We start from the raw sequence: 14,388 nt of genomic DNA on the forward strand, positions 1-14,388 counted from the left end.
ATCTCCCTTTTTAGCTGGTGTCAGGACCAGTTTATGTGACGATGATGTGATGTTTGGGTAGTTCATTCTGATCTTACTCCCTCAGAATGAACTATGATAGTTATGGATTTTGGATTGCTGATGGGCTCAAGCCATTAAAAAAACAACAATATAACAATGTGCTATGAGAACACAGTGACAAATCTGTTGCATTTACCCATGTTCTTTTACAAGGCTCATATTACTTAGGAAGACACAGCTGTAAACAATAAAGATGGTATAGTATTTATTGAGTGTCCAAAATGAGTGGGAAATTTATGCATGCAATTAACACAAACTAAAAGTTCTGCGATACAATGCTGTGTAATTTGTAGAACCAAATTAGCTTTGCATGACATGACACCTGTCAGTAATGACAAAAAAATCACATACACCTTCATAATGACAGTTTGCTGCTCACAGCAGATTAAATTATTATGCAAAATAGGTAAGGCAGCAAATGACTGGACAAGAAAATGATTTCAGACAAAGACCAGATGCTTGCAAATAATAATAATGCTGTGCATTATTCCCACTAACGACTGCGCTCTGTCTTAAACTATATCTAAAAGATGGATGTAGCCACTGTGCTTTCACCAGTCATCTTGTCACCTTGTGTTGAAGCCTTTATTTTAGCATTTAGGCTGAATTGATTGCATTTACACAGAAGGCGGTGTGCTATGTTATTAGCTAACCAGCAAGCATGGTTAGCAGGGAGTGCAAAAGCACTGTCTAACATGTTCATAAAAACAATACCAGAGTACCACTAACCAAGAATGGAGACAGTTTAATTACAAATCACATTATTGAAGTTTAAAACAAAAACCCACTGCAAACAAGGTAGCGAGGTCATGCTGAATGTTTAAAAGAAGCTGAGATAACGCCTAGCGGGCAGCTAGCTAGCTAGCAGCCTCACTGGCTCTTAATTATTATTATTTACTTACTTTAAAACTATCTGTTTATTTTATTGTGTCCTCTTCTACCTTTTATTTTATATTACGGCATTTAATATTCTCCTTTACTTTATTATTTTTTTAATAGCAACTTAGGAATGGCAGAGCAAAACTTTTTCAGACTAAACTAAACTTCAGTGCTTGGATTTGTCTTTTAAGGATGTAAAAGTCTACACCTTAGAACCATATACTGGAAAATTATATATAGGAACTGATCAGGGCTTTGGATAATCCTTCTGAGATGTTTAGAGAATCACTGGTTTCTGCGACAAATGCTGTAATCTTCTCCTACTGCACTTTTGTGCTGCAAATGAACAGAATCCTCAAAACACAATGCTGTTATGATCATAAATCTACAGTACTGTCCAATTAAACGTATCGTTTAAACAGTGTCAGTGTGTTGTGTTTGTGATAGGCTGTGTAATAGTGTAATAACTCCGTCCCCTGTAAGCTGGCCAGGGAGGCTGTGTGTAAATGAGACGGTTCTGCTACATTAGCTTCATAACACCATAATCCCTTCTCCATAAACCATTGCATGCGCTGCAACATTTCTGATTTATGGGGGGTAGAGAATCAATGGGAAAAAATTAATGCTCGCGAAACGTCCCAGGGACAATACTGAGCAGATTTTAATTGTGATTTCATTCAGGCGGCTGTTAGCGAGATGATGAATGGGAGCTAACCTTCCACTCTGCCGAGCACTGGAAAGAGTCTTTAATATGACAATTAAGTGTCTGTCTTTTAGATTTTATTGTATCTTCCTCTCTCTATCTTGTGAGCTACTCTGTCCTCCCTCCTGCTTTTCTTCTTTCTTCCCACCCACTCTCCTTTAGCCGCTTCCTATCTTTCTCCCTCTTGACATCGCTTCATCTGTACAGTGCAGCTTTTGCACAGATTAAATTGAGACTCCAGTTTTCTCCATCTCAGAGCACTTACTTATGTTTTATGACACGCACTAAATCAATTTTATGTTGTTATTGATTTTTTTCCCACTCCTCCTATTACCCTCTTGCTTAAATCGACACAAACCATTTTGCCTTTTGCTCCCAGATTCTTCCCACTCTTGTTCTGTGGTGACCTTATGTGTACTCGCAAGACATCTGAGGGTGGAAAACTGTGTCCCTCTGTGGAAAGAAAGCAGTGCATTTATTGATACTGATATAAAACAAAAGGATATAACTAGAACTTTGCTTGCATTTAAGAATTTAAACACATAACCGCCCCCTTTTGTTCTCCAGTGTAGCATTACTGAAAATAGCGGTAAAGCATGCAGCAGACTTTGTTGCATTACCCCACTACACTAACAGGATGGAGGCTTTTGTAGTTTTAGTGGATGGCAAATCAACTCAGTTGTTTTAATTGGTTTTTCAAGTAAAAGACAGCATGGTTTATAGGGATTTTTAATTTCACCTTCATCATTACAAGTGACAATGCCTCTGGCACAATGCAAGCAGTCTCTTCCAACTTTGTATTTATTCACAAGTGCCCCTGCAAACTGAGCCAAAAAGACTGAAGGCCAACTTTTTCAGTAATTGAGTGAAAATGTAACCAAATAGAAATTAACAAATAGAGTAAAAACAGAAGTGAATACAATCAGCAGGCAACAATAATAACAAAGAAAAAATGAAATGGAAAATAATGAAAAGTAAATAGAGAGATATGTTTTAGCAGCAACAGCTCCATTTAGGCTTTATTTTTTTCTGTTTTCTTATGTGGTGATTTAGAAGGACCAACTGGTGCTGGAGCAGGGGTTAAATGCAGGAGGAGCTAGCTTGGTCTCAATCAATTTGTCCCTGTCTTTTGGCAGGTGCCCAGGCTTTGCTGTGTCCCAGTCCACCAGTGTTGGCTCCATCAGGGCTCCCAGAAAAGGCCTAAGAAGCAGCATCAATGTGACCATTTAGAGTGCGATCTGTGCAGATGCAGTAGGAAGGTCAGGCCATTGTGTGGCCCCCCTCCCTAGCGCCTTTCACTTCACCCTCCAGAACGCCGTCCACATCAAAGTTGTTATTGAGACCCCTCAATCGGAAATCCTGGTTTGGCAGGGAAGCAAGGTCTTTAAGAAAAGAATGACGGCCTTGACATAACATGGGCAACTAAATCAACGCACCAGCAGCCAAAAAGAAAGATTAATACTCATAGGCCTCTTTACACCTGTGCCCAAATATCTCTCATATTTAGTCTAGGTTTGGTTTACACCTGATCTTTACAAGTTTTCAAAATGTAAAAAATAAAACTCTAATTTTCTCTTAAAAGACATGAGAATTCCAAAAAAAAAATTGGGGAACATACTGTCCTATGTTCAGCTATAAATTCATTTATGGATTATTTTAAAATGAGTATGATGTGCAGATTTATTTTTTAACACTTACAGTCTATTTAAGATCTTACCATGTGCCTCTTTTTATAAGTTGGTTGGTAATTTTATTACACATAGATTCCTAATATTGTTTTTGTTCTGAATAAGGGGCCCGGTGGCGCCAGTGTCCGGCAGCCTCGCCTCTGTCAGTGTGCCCCAGGGTGGCTGTGGCTACAATGTAACTTGCCATCACCAGTGTGTGAATGTGTGTGTGAATGGGTGGATGACTGGATATGTAAAGCGCTTTGGGGTCCTTAGGGACTAGTAAAGCGCTATATAAATACAGGCCATTTACCATATTTACCAATAAAGTAGTTGACAAGAGAAAATGACATAAATAAAATTTTGCTGCTATACTTTGCCATTATACTTGGTTGCTATGGTTTACATACAACATAATCTAGCTAACATGCAGGAAAGTTTGTATATTGTTAAAAACTTAAATCTGTGTAGCTCTGTAAAACTAATAGAGTTGTCTATCTTAAAGGGGCGAAATGTAGCTATTTTCATATTAATGCTAGCTAACATTAAATTAACGCTAACTACCTGCCAGCTGACATTAGTTCACCAAACCTTGACTGAACTCAGGGCTCATTTGACACTTAATGTAATGCTGTAATTAGTTGTGGAAACATAGCTTCATCATATCTTTCACTTTGCAACCTCAGATGAATAAACACTTTATGGGGACATATTTGTTGTAATCTACTTGTAAGTAGTTACATGACACCAGCTCTGATGCAAGCTGAACAGATTCATCAAGATGTTTTGATTTTGTTATGTGTGATTACTGCAGATTTTTTTTTAATCAGTCTTTATTTTGAGATGTTTGAACACTCTTGGGTCCCCCTGCTGGTTTGTGTGTGTGTGTGTGCGTGCCTGCGTGCGTGCGTGCGTGCGTGCGTGTGTGTGTGTGTGTGTGTGTGTGTGTGTGGAGGGTAGGGGCAGATGCCTAGTCCACTTGCTAGGCTGGCTCTGTGTTATCATGTCATGAGTTGGGAGTAAAGCCAACCTCTTTATACAGATTCCTGTTATCACTGAAAAACAAACAAACAAAACAGTTCACTGGAGTTGCATTGCAAGATAATGTCACAAAGTAGGATAACATTTCAGTCTCTATTGACTTAAAAAAAAACCTCACGCATATTATATTCTTATATAAACTTATGTATTCTTTATTGTCAGTTTAGTAATGTTTTTTGCCACTTAGTAAATGCTGACAAATATGTAAGAAGATTACATTTTCAACTGAACTCACAAGGAACTTTTACAAAATTGATGGCATCCCTTTTTTCCTCCCCATAATTGAACATTACATCATTTCAGAGCCTTAAAACGATGAAGAATGAGACAGAGGTGAGAAAATGGAGACGACTGACTGAGAAGAAGGCAACTGACAGAAAGTTCTTTCTTCTTTCTGACTCTTCTTCTGTTTCGGCTCATGTGCAAAATCGAATTATGATGTGGACTGACGTGCACCAGCTGCCCCCTCTCCTGGGTGCTGTCCGTCACCTCGCCGGTCACCGCTGACAGCACTATGATGGATTAGGAATTGTCATCCAGGACGCTTGTCACTTGTTTACAAGTTGGCCATCCCTCATCTCTCAACACAGGCCTTATAATCTGGCCAACGCTTCTCCAACACCCCCACCTCACACACACACACTTACACACACTGCCAGGTGCGGTATACAAGACAACACCATACATAACAACAGCTTTTTTTTCTCCTCTTCCCCCAAACCTTTCTCTCGCTCTCTCTCACTCCTGCATCTCTGGGCTGAACACAGTCAACACATTTAATGCATTAATATATGTGTTGTGTTCACCAATCTCCCAGGGACTGGGGCGATGTCTTCTCCTGTCAACCCCTACCCCCGAGAACTGACTGGGTTTTATACAAACATCCCACTGGGAGAGGGAGGGGAGGCTCAGCTCTAACCTGCATTTTGTTTTTTGAACAATTGAGCCTTTAAAACCGTTAAAACCCAAATTTACGAACAATATGCTTTCTTTCTGTAAAACCTATTTTGCTGCTGTGACGGTGAATACAAACCTGACTGTTCTGTAACCTCTTGCTTGTAGTGGTCATGCAATCATGCACGTAAAACAGCTTTCGTAAAATATAGATCTTTTAAAACATGTATTATGACATTGTCATTTACTTCATAACCAGTAACTGACAGATTCATTTTAAAAAATATATATTTTACTGTGACATGTGTCATTTTACAACTTTTTCCTCCTCCAAGCTCTTTTTCTGGAACAAAGCTGAAAACTTGTTTCCACAATTTTGGAAAAAAAAACAACCCCAAAACCTCGCATGTCAAATTCAAGACCATTTACCAGAAGCTTTCAGACTCAATGGTGTCAAGCCCGTGTCTCAGCAATGTCGAAGAAGGAAGCCCCGCAGAGCAGACTTTGATCTCTCTCCGCAGCATCTCTCAGCCTCCGATCTGCTGTGAGAATGTGTGAGTTTATGCTCCCTCTGCAGGCATAGTCCAAACTGGATGACGAGCTAACCAGCCTGCCTCTCCGCTTTGGACTCGGCCCTGCCAGCTGTGATCTTGCAGAGAGGATGAGTGGATGCCATCTACCCGGCACTACTGAGGCCATCCCTGTGCTCCCAGTGTGGCCCTTGAGAGAGGCCATAATCTTTTCCTATCTGCCTAATGGTTCCCTCTGTGGATTCTGAAATGGCAGGCCTGGGAGTGGGGGCCGCATGCTGAATCCTACCATGAGCATATTGTCATTAAATTAAAAATTTCCTAACACTCCCTTGCTTGTGGCATAACCGCCGCCGTGAGAGCGATCATAATTGGCTCTGAAAACATGCGTAATTGCCTTCAGCTGGCGTTCTTTTACAGTTGACATTGTTGAGGCAGCAGCGGGGCGATTGGTGAAGTGAATATGCAGCTTGTTTCGCAATGGCACTCGTAATTGAAATATGGTACGTGAGAGCGGAAGATTACATTAAAGCTCCTAGATAATCACTTGACAAGGGAGTCGTTGGATCGACAATCTGCTGCGGTGTTTCGGGGGAACCGGCCAGAGCGAACAGGCCAAGGAAGGGAGGGAGAAGGGAGGCAGAGTGGGGCAAAAGGCGGAAAAAGAAGAAGAAGAAAAACGTCTCTTGGCTTGCTCGCTTATTCAGAGCAGTCCTGGATTGCCGGCCTGGCATTCCTGGGCTCTTTCTATCACCACATTTATCCCACTCCCTCTCTTATTCTTCCTGAGACACACAGCCCTCCGCTGCTTCGAGTATACCACTTCCCCTTTAAGAGCTAACAGATGGCTGCCCATTGCAGTTGCATTTTATCCTCATTTTAATTTATATTTTCATTGCCTTTTATTTTGTAGTGGCGAAATGATACCTTTAATCAACGGCGGGACACACGACTGCCTGCAGTCAGCTGAAAACAGACTGAATAAACAGTTACTGTATTAATATTTTTTTACTTAACCAGTAAGTGTTTAATTGAAACACTCTATGATATAAGTGCAATATTAATGATTTCTCTTAAAGGTCCTTGTGCCCCTTTTTTTTTTTATCTACAGTCCTTTCACTTCCTCAGCCTAATAGACAGCAGAAAGGGAAGTGTTATTTCACAAATATTTCAAAACCCCAGACTGCCAGTATGGGCACATTACTTGTTAACTGATGCACAAAAGAAAAGACACAAAGGGATGGTCACATTTATCCTCCTTTTTTTTCTGCAGACTATCTGTTCTTGCTGCTGAAGTAAAAAGAAAAAAAAAAGAAAAAAAATTGCAGGTGCCTCCTCTCTTTAATCTACTTCTCCTTTCACCATTATCTTATATTTGGGTATAAACACACAGACTGTGCAACCCGATAATATGCAATTAAAAACAAAGATCATTAAAAAGTTATTGGTGTCTGCCTAATTACTATAACTTTACCCCCCTTATAATGAGCGTGCATGGGTATTGATTCGAAGCAAATCTCCCTTTCCTCCTGGAAAAAAGCAGGTAGTTACTTTGTGTTAAATCATTAATATAGTAATGATTTTTCCAGAACACTCTCAATTAAGACCAGAGCAGAAAATGACCCAGGGGAGTTGAAGCTCACGCTCTTAAAAGTGTGATGTTCCAAATATATCGTTGCTTCTCTCACCGGAGAATATGGATAGAGGTGAGGAGTGTTTCTGAATAATTTAAAGCAGGAGCTTGTTGATTAGATTGTGCATAAATGTGTTTCTATGTTTTGGGACTGTAACTTTAATGTAAAACCGTACGTGCTAATATGCTGCACCGAACAAGCATTTTGTAAATAGTCAGTGATGTAGTGGTACGGCTCAACCTCCAGGAGGGGACAGAGAAACCATCTGACAGGATGAGAAATTAATAAAACACAATAAAGAAAGAATTACAGTAGAAAAACAGGACTGCAAACCTTGGCATCATCAAAAGTTCAAGTGTGCATGTGAATTTAAAAAAGATCATGACTAAACGAGGTAGTGGACCCTTTTTGATTGTTGCATTGTGGACACAGGTCAGCACTGCCCTGTGCACACCAAGCAACAATGAAATGTATCCTGATACCTTTCCTATATCAAGCATTGTGCTACAGTAGCTCTTCTGTGGTGTAACACCACATTGCGCAGACTTGGTTTTGCATGTGCATCATTGAGCCTCTTGGATCCTGCTTTATTGGTTCTCCTTCCCTGGACCAGTTTGGGTAGGTAATAAGCACTGAACACTCAAGAAGGCCAGCTGTGGCGCTCAGTCATCTAACCATAAAAGTCCCTCAGATAGTTCCCCTAATATTCCCAGCCTGACCACATAAAAAGAGCGCAATGATGCTTTGACGTCACTGGGCTAACATGCTCACAAAAAATCAAAAAGCTGGGAAAATAACAAATTTTGGACAAATGATGGCAAGTTACAGTACTACTAACTGTATCCTACTAAGGAAATTAATTGATAAGTGCATACATTTCTTTGCTGACATTACAGTAATTTATTCAGAGAATAAATGTCAACCTGATGAAGTGAGTGGGACCGGTTGTCCATAAACCATAAATGCAGAAAAAAGCTGGATAAATGAAAACTTTGGCCTGTTGATGTGAAATATGTGCGCTTTAAACTATTTCACAGTTGTGAATATGAAAGAACATCTGAGTCATGGTTTTTAGGTTAGCATATGTCATCTAGACTGTCTTTGTAATTCAAATCCTGCTTTCTCTGTGATCTCTGAACCCCCCCCGAACCATCTGAGGGACTCCAATCCTTGATTCGTGCTCCAACAATTAGATCATTTGTTCGTCTATTATCTCAACACCTGCAAGAAAATCTGTCTCAATTTTCCCCTCTGCTTCTGATCTTGTCTCCCTCCCTTCGTTTTCTGTGTCCCCACTGAGATGCTGGTTCCACCCCAAGCTGCTTGTGTCTCTGTCAGGAGGCTCTTGGACACTGCCATCCCAACATGCATTGTGCACATGCCAAGAGCCTGTGCCAGTTCAAGCCCTTATAGCGCCGAATACTTGTTGTGACCCTGCCTCTTCTATTCTTTGCGCTCTTTCGAGGCCCCTGTGCCAAGCACACACAAGGCTCAAGTAGGGATATACAAAAAACATCGAACTCTCCTCCCTCCTTCACTCAGAGCCATAATATTCACTTAGCGAGGAGCAGGACTGGCTGGAACAAAGAGACTTTTAGGTCTGGGCAATGATTTGTTATAGTCTCCATAACCACAGTTTACAGCAGCTTCCTTTTGAAATGCTTGACATTTTACTTCCTATTCCTTAGCTATAGTTGCTGGATACAGTGCGTCATCTTTGTTTGACTTTATCACACGTAAAGAGCCGTTTAATGTCATTGCCTAGGTAACCAGCAGGTTTTTGGCAACGACGCAGAAACGGCCAATTTGTCAGTGGAATGTGAGGAAGTGTCAATATAAATCTATTTAATCTCTCAGGGCTACATCCAGGACATGATTTTTCATATGCATATGAGAATATTTTTTGTATTACACACTTCTTTCTTTTTTTTTACAGCTGACCGCAGATGGAAGTGATTGGTCCAACAGAGGGGGAGAAGAATAAAGAAGTGAGGGCAGAGAGCTTTTTTAATGGAGACCGCAGTTCTTCATTCACAGCATACATATTTACAGTAGAGTGTAGGGTGCTGATTAGACCTTTCAGAAAATAATTCTGACTTTCACTGTTAAACATCAACTGAACTTTAGTGAACTTTTAATGTGGACTGTGGTGAAATGTACTAACACAGTCAAAGAAAATCAGACAGGCAGTAACTTAATGCAGCTATGATTGACTGCTAGTCATTATTTAGAGCTAATTCAGCAATATTACGTATGTTTCAGGTTTATATATATATATATATATATATATATATATATATATATATATATATATATATATATATTAGTTCGTGTTTTGTTGACCTATCCATGCACCCCAACCTCCTCCCTTTGCAGACTTTGTTCCCGCTAAACAGTGCTGACACTGCTCTTGTCAAATATATTACTGTTGATGAAGGATTTGAGTCATGCTTGTCTCATTTTTAGCATTGCGTGTTACTGTAATCAAATTGCATTTCTCTGTTACGCAGTACTGTTACTCATAGTTTTACTATTAAATTCAATACTGACATTGTGTTATACGGCACCCTCAGTTATCTCTACAATAGCTCAACTAACATGTCTTTATTTTTATTTTTATTTTTTTTTGTCTTGTGCCCCTCGAGTACCATCAGCTGCCTTCAATTCATGTGCGGGGAGGAGAAAATGATGGAGTGGTATAGACCTTTTGAGATGTGGATATATGGAATTAAATTTTATTTTCATTGCATGCAAGGACAAACAAAAGGACAATAAGGGCACCGTGCAAACACTAAACTAACAGCAAAGAACCCAGAGCCATGTTAAAGCCAGTTGCTTCCTGACACCAGCCAAGAAGATAGAATCTGATCTTCAACAGGTAACAAAAACTGAGAAGAGAAGTCAGTACAACCTCCAGTTCTACCTGTACCCGTTTCTTTCTGCGGCGATTGGTCTGTAGTGCTTGGCTGGTTTTCAATGTTGCTGTCAGCTTTGTGTTTATACTTAAACACTAAAAGAAAGATCCTGTGTCCTCATAAGGGTTAGGATTTGTGTCAGTGTGTGAAACTGTAGCCTAAAGTTTATATATAAGAGTGGCTCTCAGGCCATGTGACACAGTAACACAAAAGTACTGTAATGAATAGCGGTAGTGCGACAAATTTAATTCTCTAGGGAGTCTTTAAGTAACAGAGTGCATTAATTTTATGTTATACACATACACACTTTTGACAATAATGGTGAAGATTATATCTTGAAACAAGTTGTGACATAAGAAGCATAACTGTCAACATCTTCACACTTCTTGGGCTTTGGGATAAAGTCAGACAGATGTCTGTGACCTCTAATGTCTTTTATTGAAGATCCATGCCGTGACACTGTTCGAGCTCCCCTGCTGTACAAACTGAAGAACAGTGTGTCACAACGTGGCATTTATGTTCATGTGACATTATCAAAATGCTCATATGACAGCCCACCAATTATGAATCCCGACGAGAAGACACCGGAAAACATCTTGCACTCGCGCTCTTGCTGACATGACCTTTTTACCGAGATCGTGCGTTTTTCCCATCAACATCCCCCCTGTGCAGCCCTCTGTTTCTCTCTGTTTCTTCTATTCAAAGCTTCATCCTCTTCATCCCAAGGTAAATCCCATTAGGTGGATGTTTTGTCGTGGAAGCGATTTTTTTTTGTGCCACGCAGTTGTTATTTATTGGCTGCTGACAAGCCTATGAATTCTGGGGCAAAGTGAAACTCATATTGTTATCAAAAGCATAAAATTCCTATCACTTTAGATGTCAGAGCAGAGACAAGAAAATGAAACAGGTACTCATAAAGGCAGTGGGTGTAATAAATCAGCCAGGAGGGCCAGAGAAAGGAGACGCTTGATTAAATAAGGGGAATTAGGTATTTTTGCAAAAGCGGGAAATAACATTGATCTACGCTCCTGTCAGCAAAGACGCTTGACACCATTGTGCATTGTCTATTCTTCCCGTGTGTTTATAGTTTATCAATCTTCCTCCAACAGAATGATATCAGTGAGAGAATATCCTGCATCCTTTGGCCGCCTTGTTCTCTGCTGCTGGAAAACTGGGGGCAGACTTATCCAGGTTCTGAGGTTGCCTTCTTTGATTTCCTCAGCAATTGAATCACCAATCATATCCTGTAGCTTTGTTTACCACGACATATGTGAAATGAACCAATAGGGCTACTGTTTTTCCTACAGCGCCATAGGCATCAAGAGGCAATTTAAGGTCAGTCAGGGGTGATACTCTTCTCTAGTTTATACCAGGGTGCAATCAAATTTCGTTGCATTTTATGGGAAATCACTTTGGGCAAATAATTCCTATTTTTCAAGGGAATGTTGGATATCTATTTAATGAGAAGCAGTCTTGTTATTGTAAGAAAATCCAATAAATCTTCGCACTTTGCCTAACACAACAAGCAATCTTTTTCTTGTGTAGCCTGTTGAAATAACACTATATATACTCTCTTCTTCCACTCAATCTTCCCCCGTGGAAGCAAGATGCAATGCAACAGATTGAGCGCGCTTTAAAAGTAAACACATAAAACACGGTTGAACTGATACTTTTAATTTTCCTTGTTGCAGTTTTCTTTCCACAAAGCATCAAAAATGACACTGAATATACGAGTTATGACTCATGGCCAATTGCACATCCGTCTAAAAGCAAATTCTGCAAAGCCAAGTTTGTTACCCTAATTGCATGATTTCAGTAACGTCTCTCCCGCTTTGATTTGGAGGTGTCTGCATGGCTGATAGGATCAGTGAACTCTGGAGAGTGGGGTGACGACCTTCCACCTCATCCATCACTCGCTGATGGACATGTGAAGCCAGTCCCTGACAGGTTTGGAGGATAGGTGGGGGTGGAGGGTGAAAATGGGGTTAAGGATAGGGCCGGAGAAGGATCCGTGCTACCAAAGCATGGTGGCTGGAAGAACGAGGGCGGGGTTGAAGGGGGGAGCAAATGGAGAGAAGTGTGGCCAGGATTGAGGTCAGGGATGTATGATTGGGGTATAAGATGAGCCTGGTTAAATGTTTGCGTGGGGGGACAAAGATGGATCTGACTGTTTATGCATGTCTCATGTGAGGGAAAATAAACAAACGCAGCTCACATCACATTTGCCACTATTTTTTCTTTCTTTAGCTCTTTTGCAGCAAAGGGCATAAAACCACGTCAGTAGTTTTGGTTTAGTTCGCCATCCAGCATTTGTGAAGCAGGAACTCAGTCCAATACAAATGATGAATCTGGTAATCGGGAGCAGTGTCACTCTATTCTCCAAATCTTGCTGAGGTGTAATGAGTCTCTGAGGGGCCACTTGTTCCTTACATCCAGTGAAACAAGCACCAATGTCATCAATCTTCAAAGAGGCTAAAGTGAAGTCAACTTCTGTCTGAAGGTGCTCCCGCTGATTTCTTCACGTGAGCTCAGTGGAAAGCCCACGTTCCCATTACATGTGAGAGTGTGCATGCGTGGGAGAGTCGGGTGCGGTTGCACCCAAGAAAACCTCTGACCAAATCGCAGCCAAGGGCGAGTGACACCACAGCATGAAGCAGGGATGTGGTGCACACACATGCACACTCACAAATGTTAGCATGGAATGGGTTCAGTGACATTTGACCCTGGTCATTCAATTGCCTGTCAACACCATGTACTCCCATCGTTTTGTGCATGACTGTGCGATCATATGTTTTCCTCTGTCTGACCTAAATGTAGTTATGTCTAGACACTTCTTTCTTTCTGCTGCTGCATTGCTAATATTGTGCACCTCATGTCAAAAGTTTGCTTTTTCAGGAAGTTAAACAAGACTCCTTCCCCTCTCCTCGCAGACAGCAACTTCATGGTTGGCATAGTGAAACCAGGAACAGGCAAGGGTGAGCTGCTCAGTTCACTCTCACTCATGAATCTGAGGTTTCAGTGTGTATTCTTTTTACGTTGGTTTTGATTTCCTTTTAATGCTGCTGGGTTTTTTTTTTAAATCTACCATTAAGCAAATAAGGAAGCTTCATGTCTTAAAGCCCAGATCAGATTAGATCTTATTCTCTAAATAAGGATAAAGTATTGTAAGACAACAGTATTGGAAAACAACAATACAGGGATTGACATACATACTGCATATCATAATCTTCAGGGAGATTTAATCTGAGTAATTTCCTCTGATTGATCCTGTTGTTTCTGCCTTGTGCTTCATCAAAATATTTGCTCAGATGACAACATATGTCTCTATTCTGTTTTGGAGTGTCGCCATCAGCTCTGGATTGAATACAGTAAACACATACGCACAACTACACATGTTATCTGGTAAAACAACAAGCTGCCCTTGCTTGTCTTCTGCTGGTCGGGGCCTCAGTGGGATGGACAGTTTGTGAAAATGACAGGACATGCCAACAAATTGCATCACTTCTGCCTCTGTGGCCGAGGACAATGGGCCACCATATGCCGAAGTGGGGAAATGAATGGAGCTCATTTGTGCTGGCACCCTGAGCCCCAGCTCCCCTCGACCCTGCTGGGGCCTCCGTGGCACCGAGGCCGACACAGACAGACGAGCCCACCCTGTACCACACAGCTATGCTGCTGTCCAACAACACATCCCATACACCGAATCCAACAAATACAATTTGGATTTGTTGAAAAAAAGAAAATAGAAGCAGATGAATAAGGGGAAAAAAGTAAAAACAGTTTGACATTTGGTGCTACTTCCCTAATTGTGGCTGAGAGGGCATTTTACATGATCACAAATAATATTTAACACTCTACCCTGAGAATGCAGTGTTACTGTAATCAGAGTTCCCAGAAGTTTGAATACTTTTCACAGAAAACTGAAGTAACAAATTATGCATTACATACATACATACATGCAATACATACTCTTCTTGTAAAATGATCTTTATACATTCATATTCAGTATAAATGGGTATTCAGGATGTGCTGGTCCCTGTCTGTAACAGTAGCCCTGTTTGCCCA

At 40.8% G+C, this 14,388-nt stretch overlaps 1 long non-coding RNA gene across 2 annotated transcripts in view; it reads right to left on the minus strand.

Moving 5' to 3' along the window:
* Positions 1-250: 250 nt before the first annotated feature.
* The window catches only part of LOC113031571 (uncharacterized), a 62,235-nt gene continuing 48,097 nt past the window's right edge, over positions 251-14,388 (minus strand). For both annotated transcript variants that reach the window (XR_003273749.2, XR_013912066.1), the window contains one exon: positions 251-2,095. This is a non-coding gene — a long non-coding RNA (uncharacterized LOC113031571). The remainder of the gene's footprint in view (positions 2,096-14,388) is intronic.

The sequence above is a fragment of the Astatotilapia calliptera genome, chromosome 11 (assembly GCF_964374335.1).
Source record: "Astatotilapia calliptera chromosome 11, fAstCal68.1, whole genome shotgun sequence".
Classification (NCBI taxonomy): domain Eukaryota; kingdom Metazoa; phylum Chordata; class Actinopteri; order Cichliformes; family Cichlidae; genus Astatotilapia; species Astatotilapia calliptera.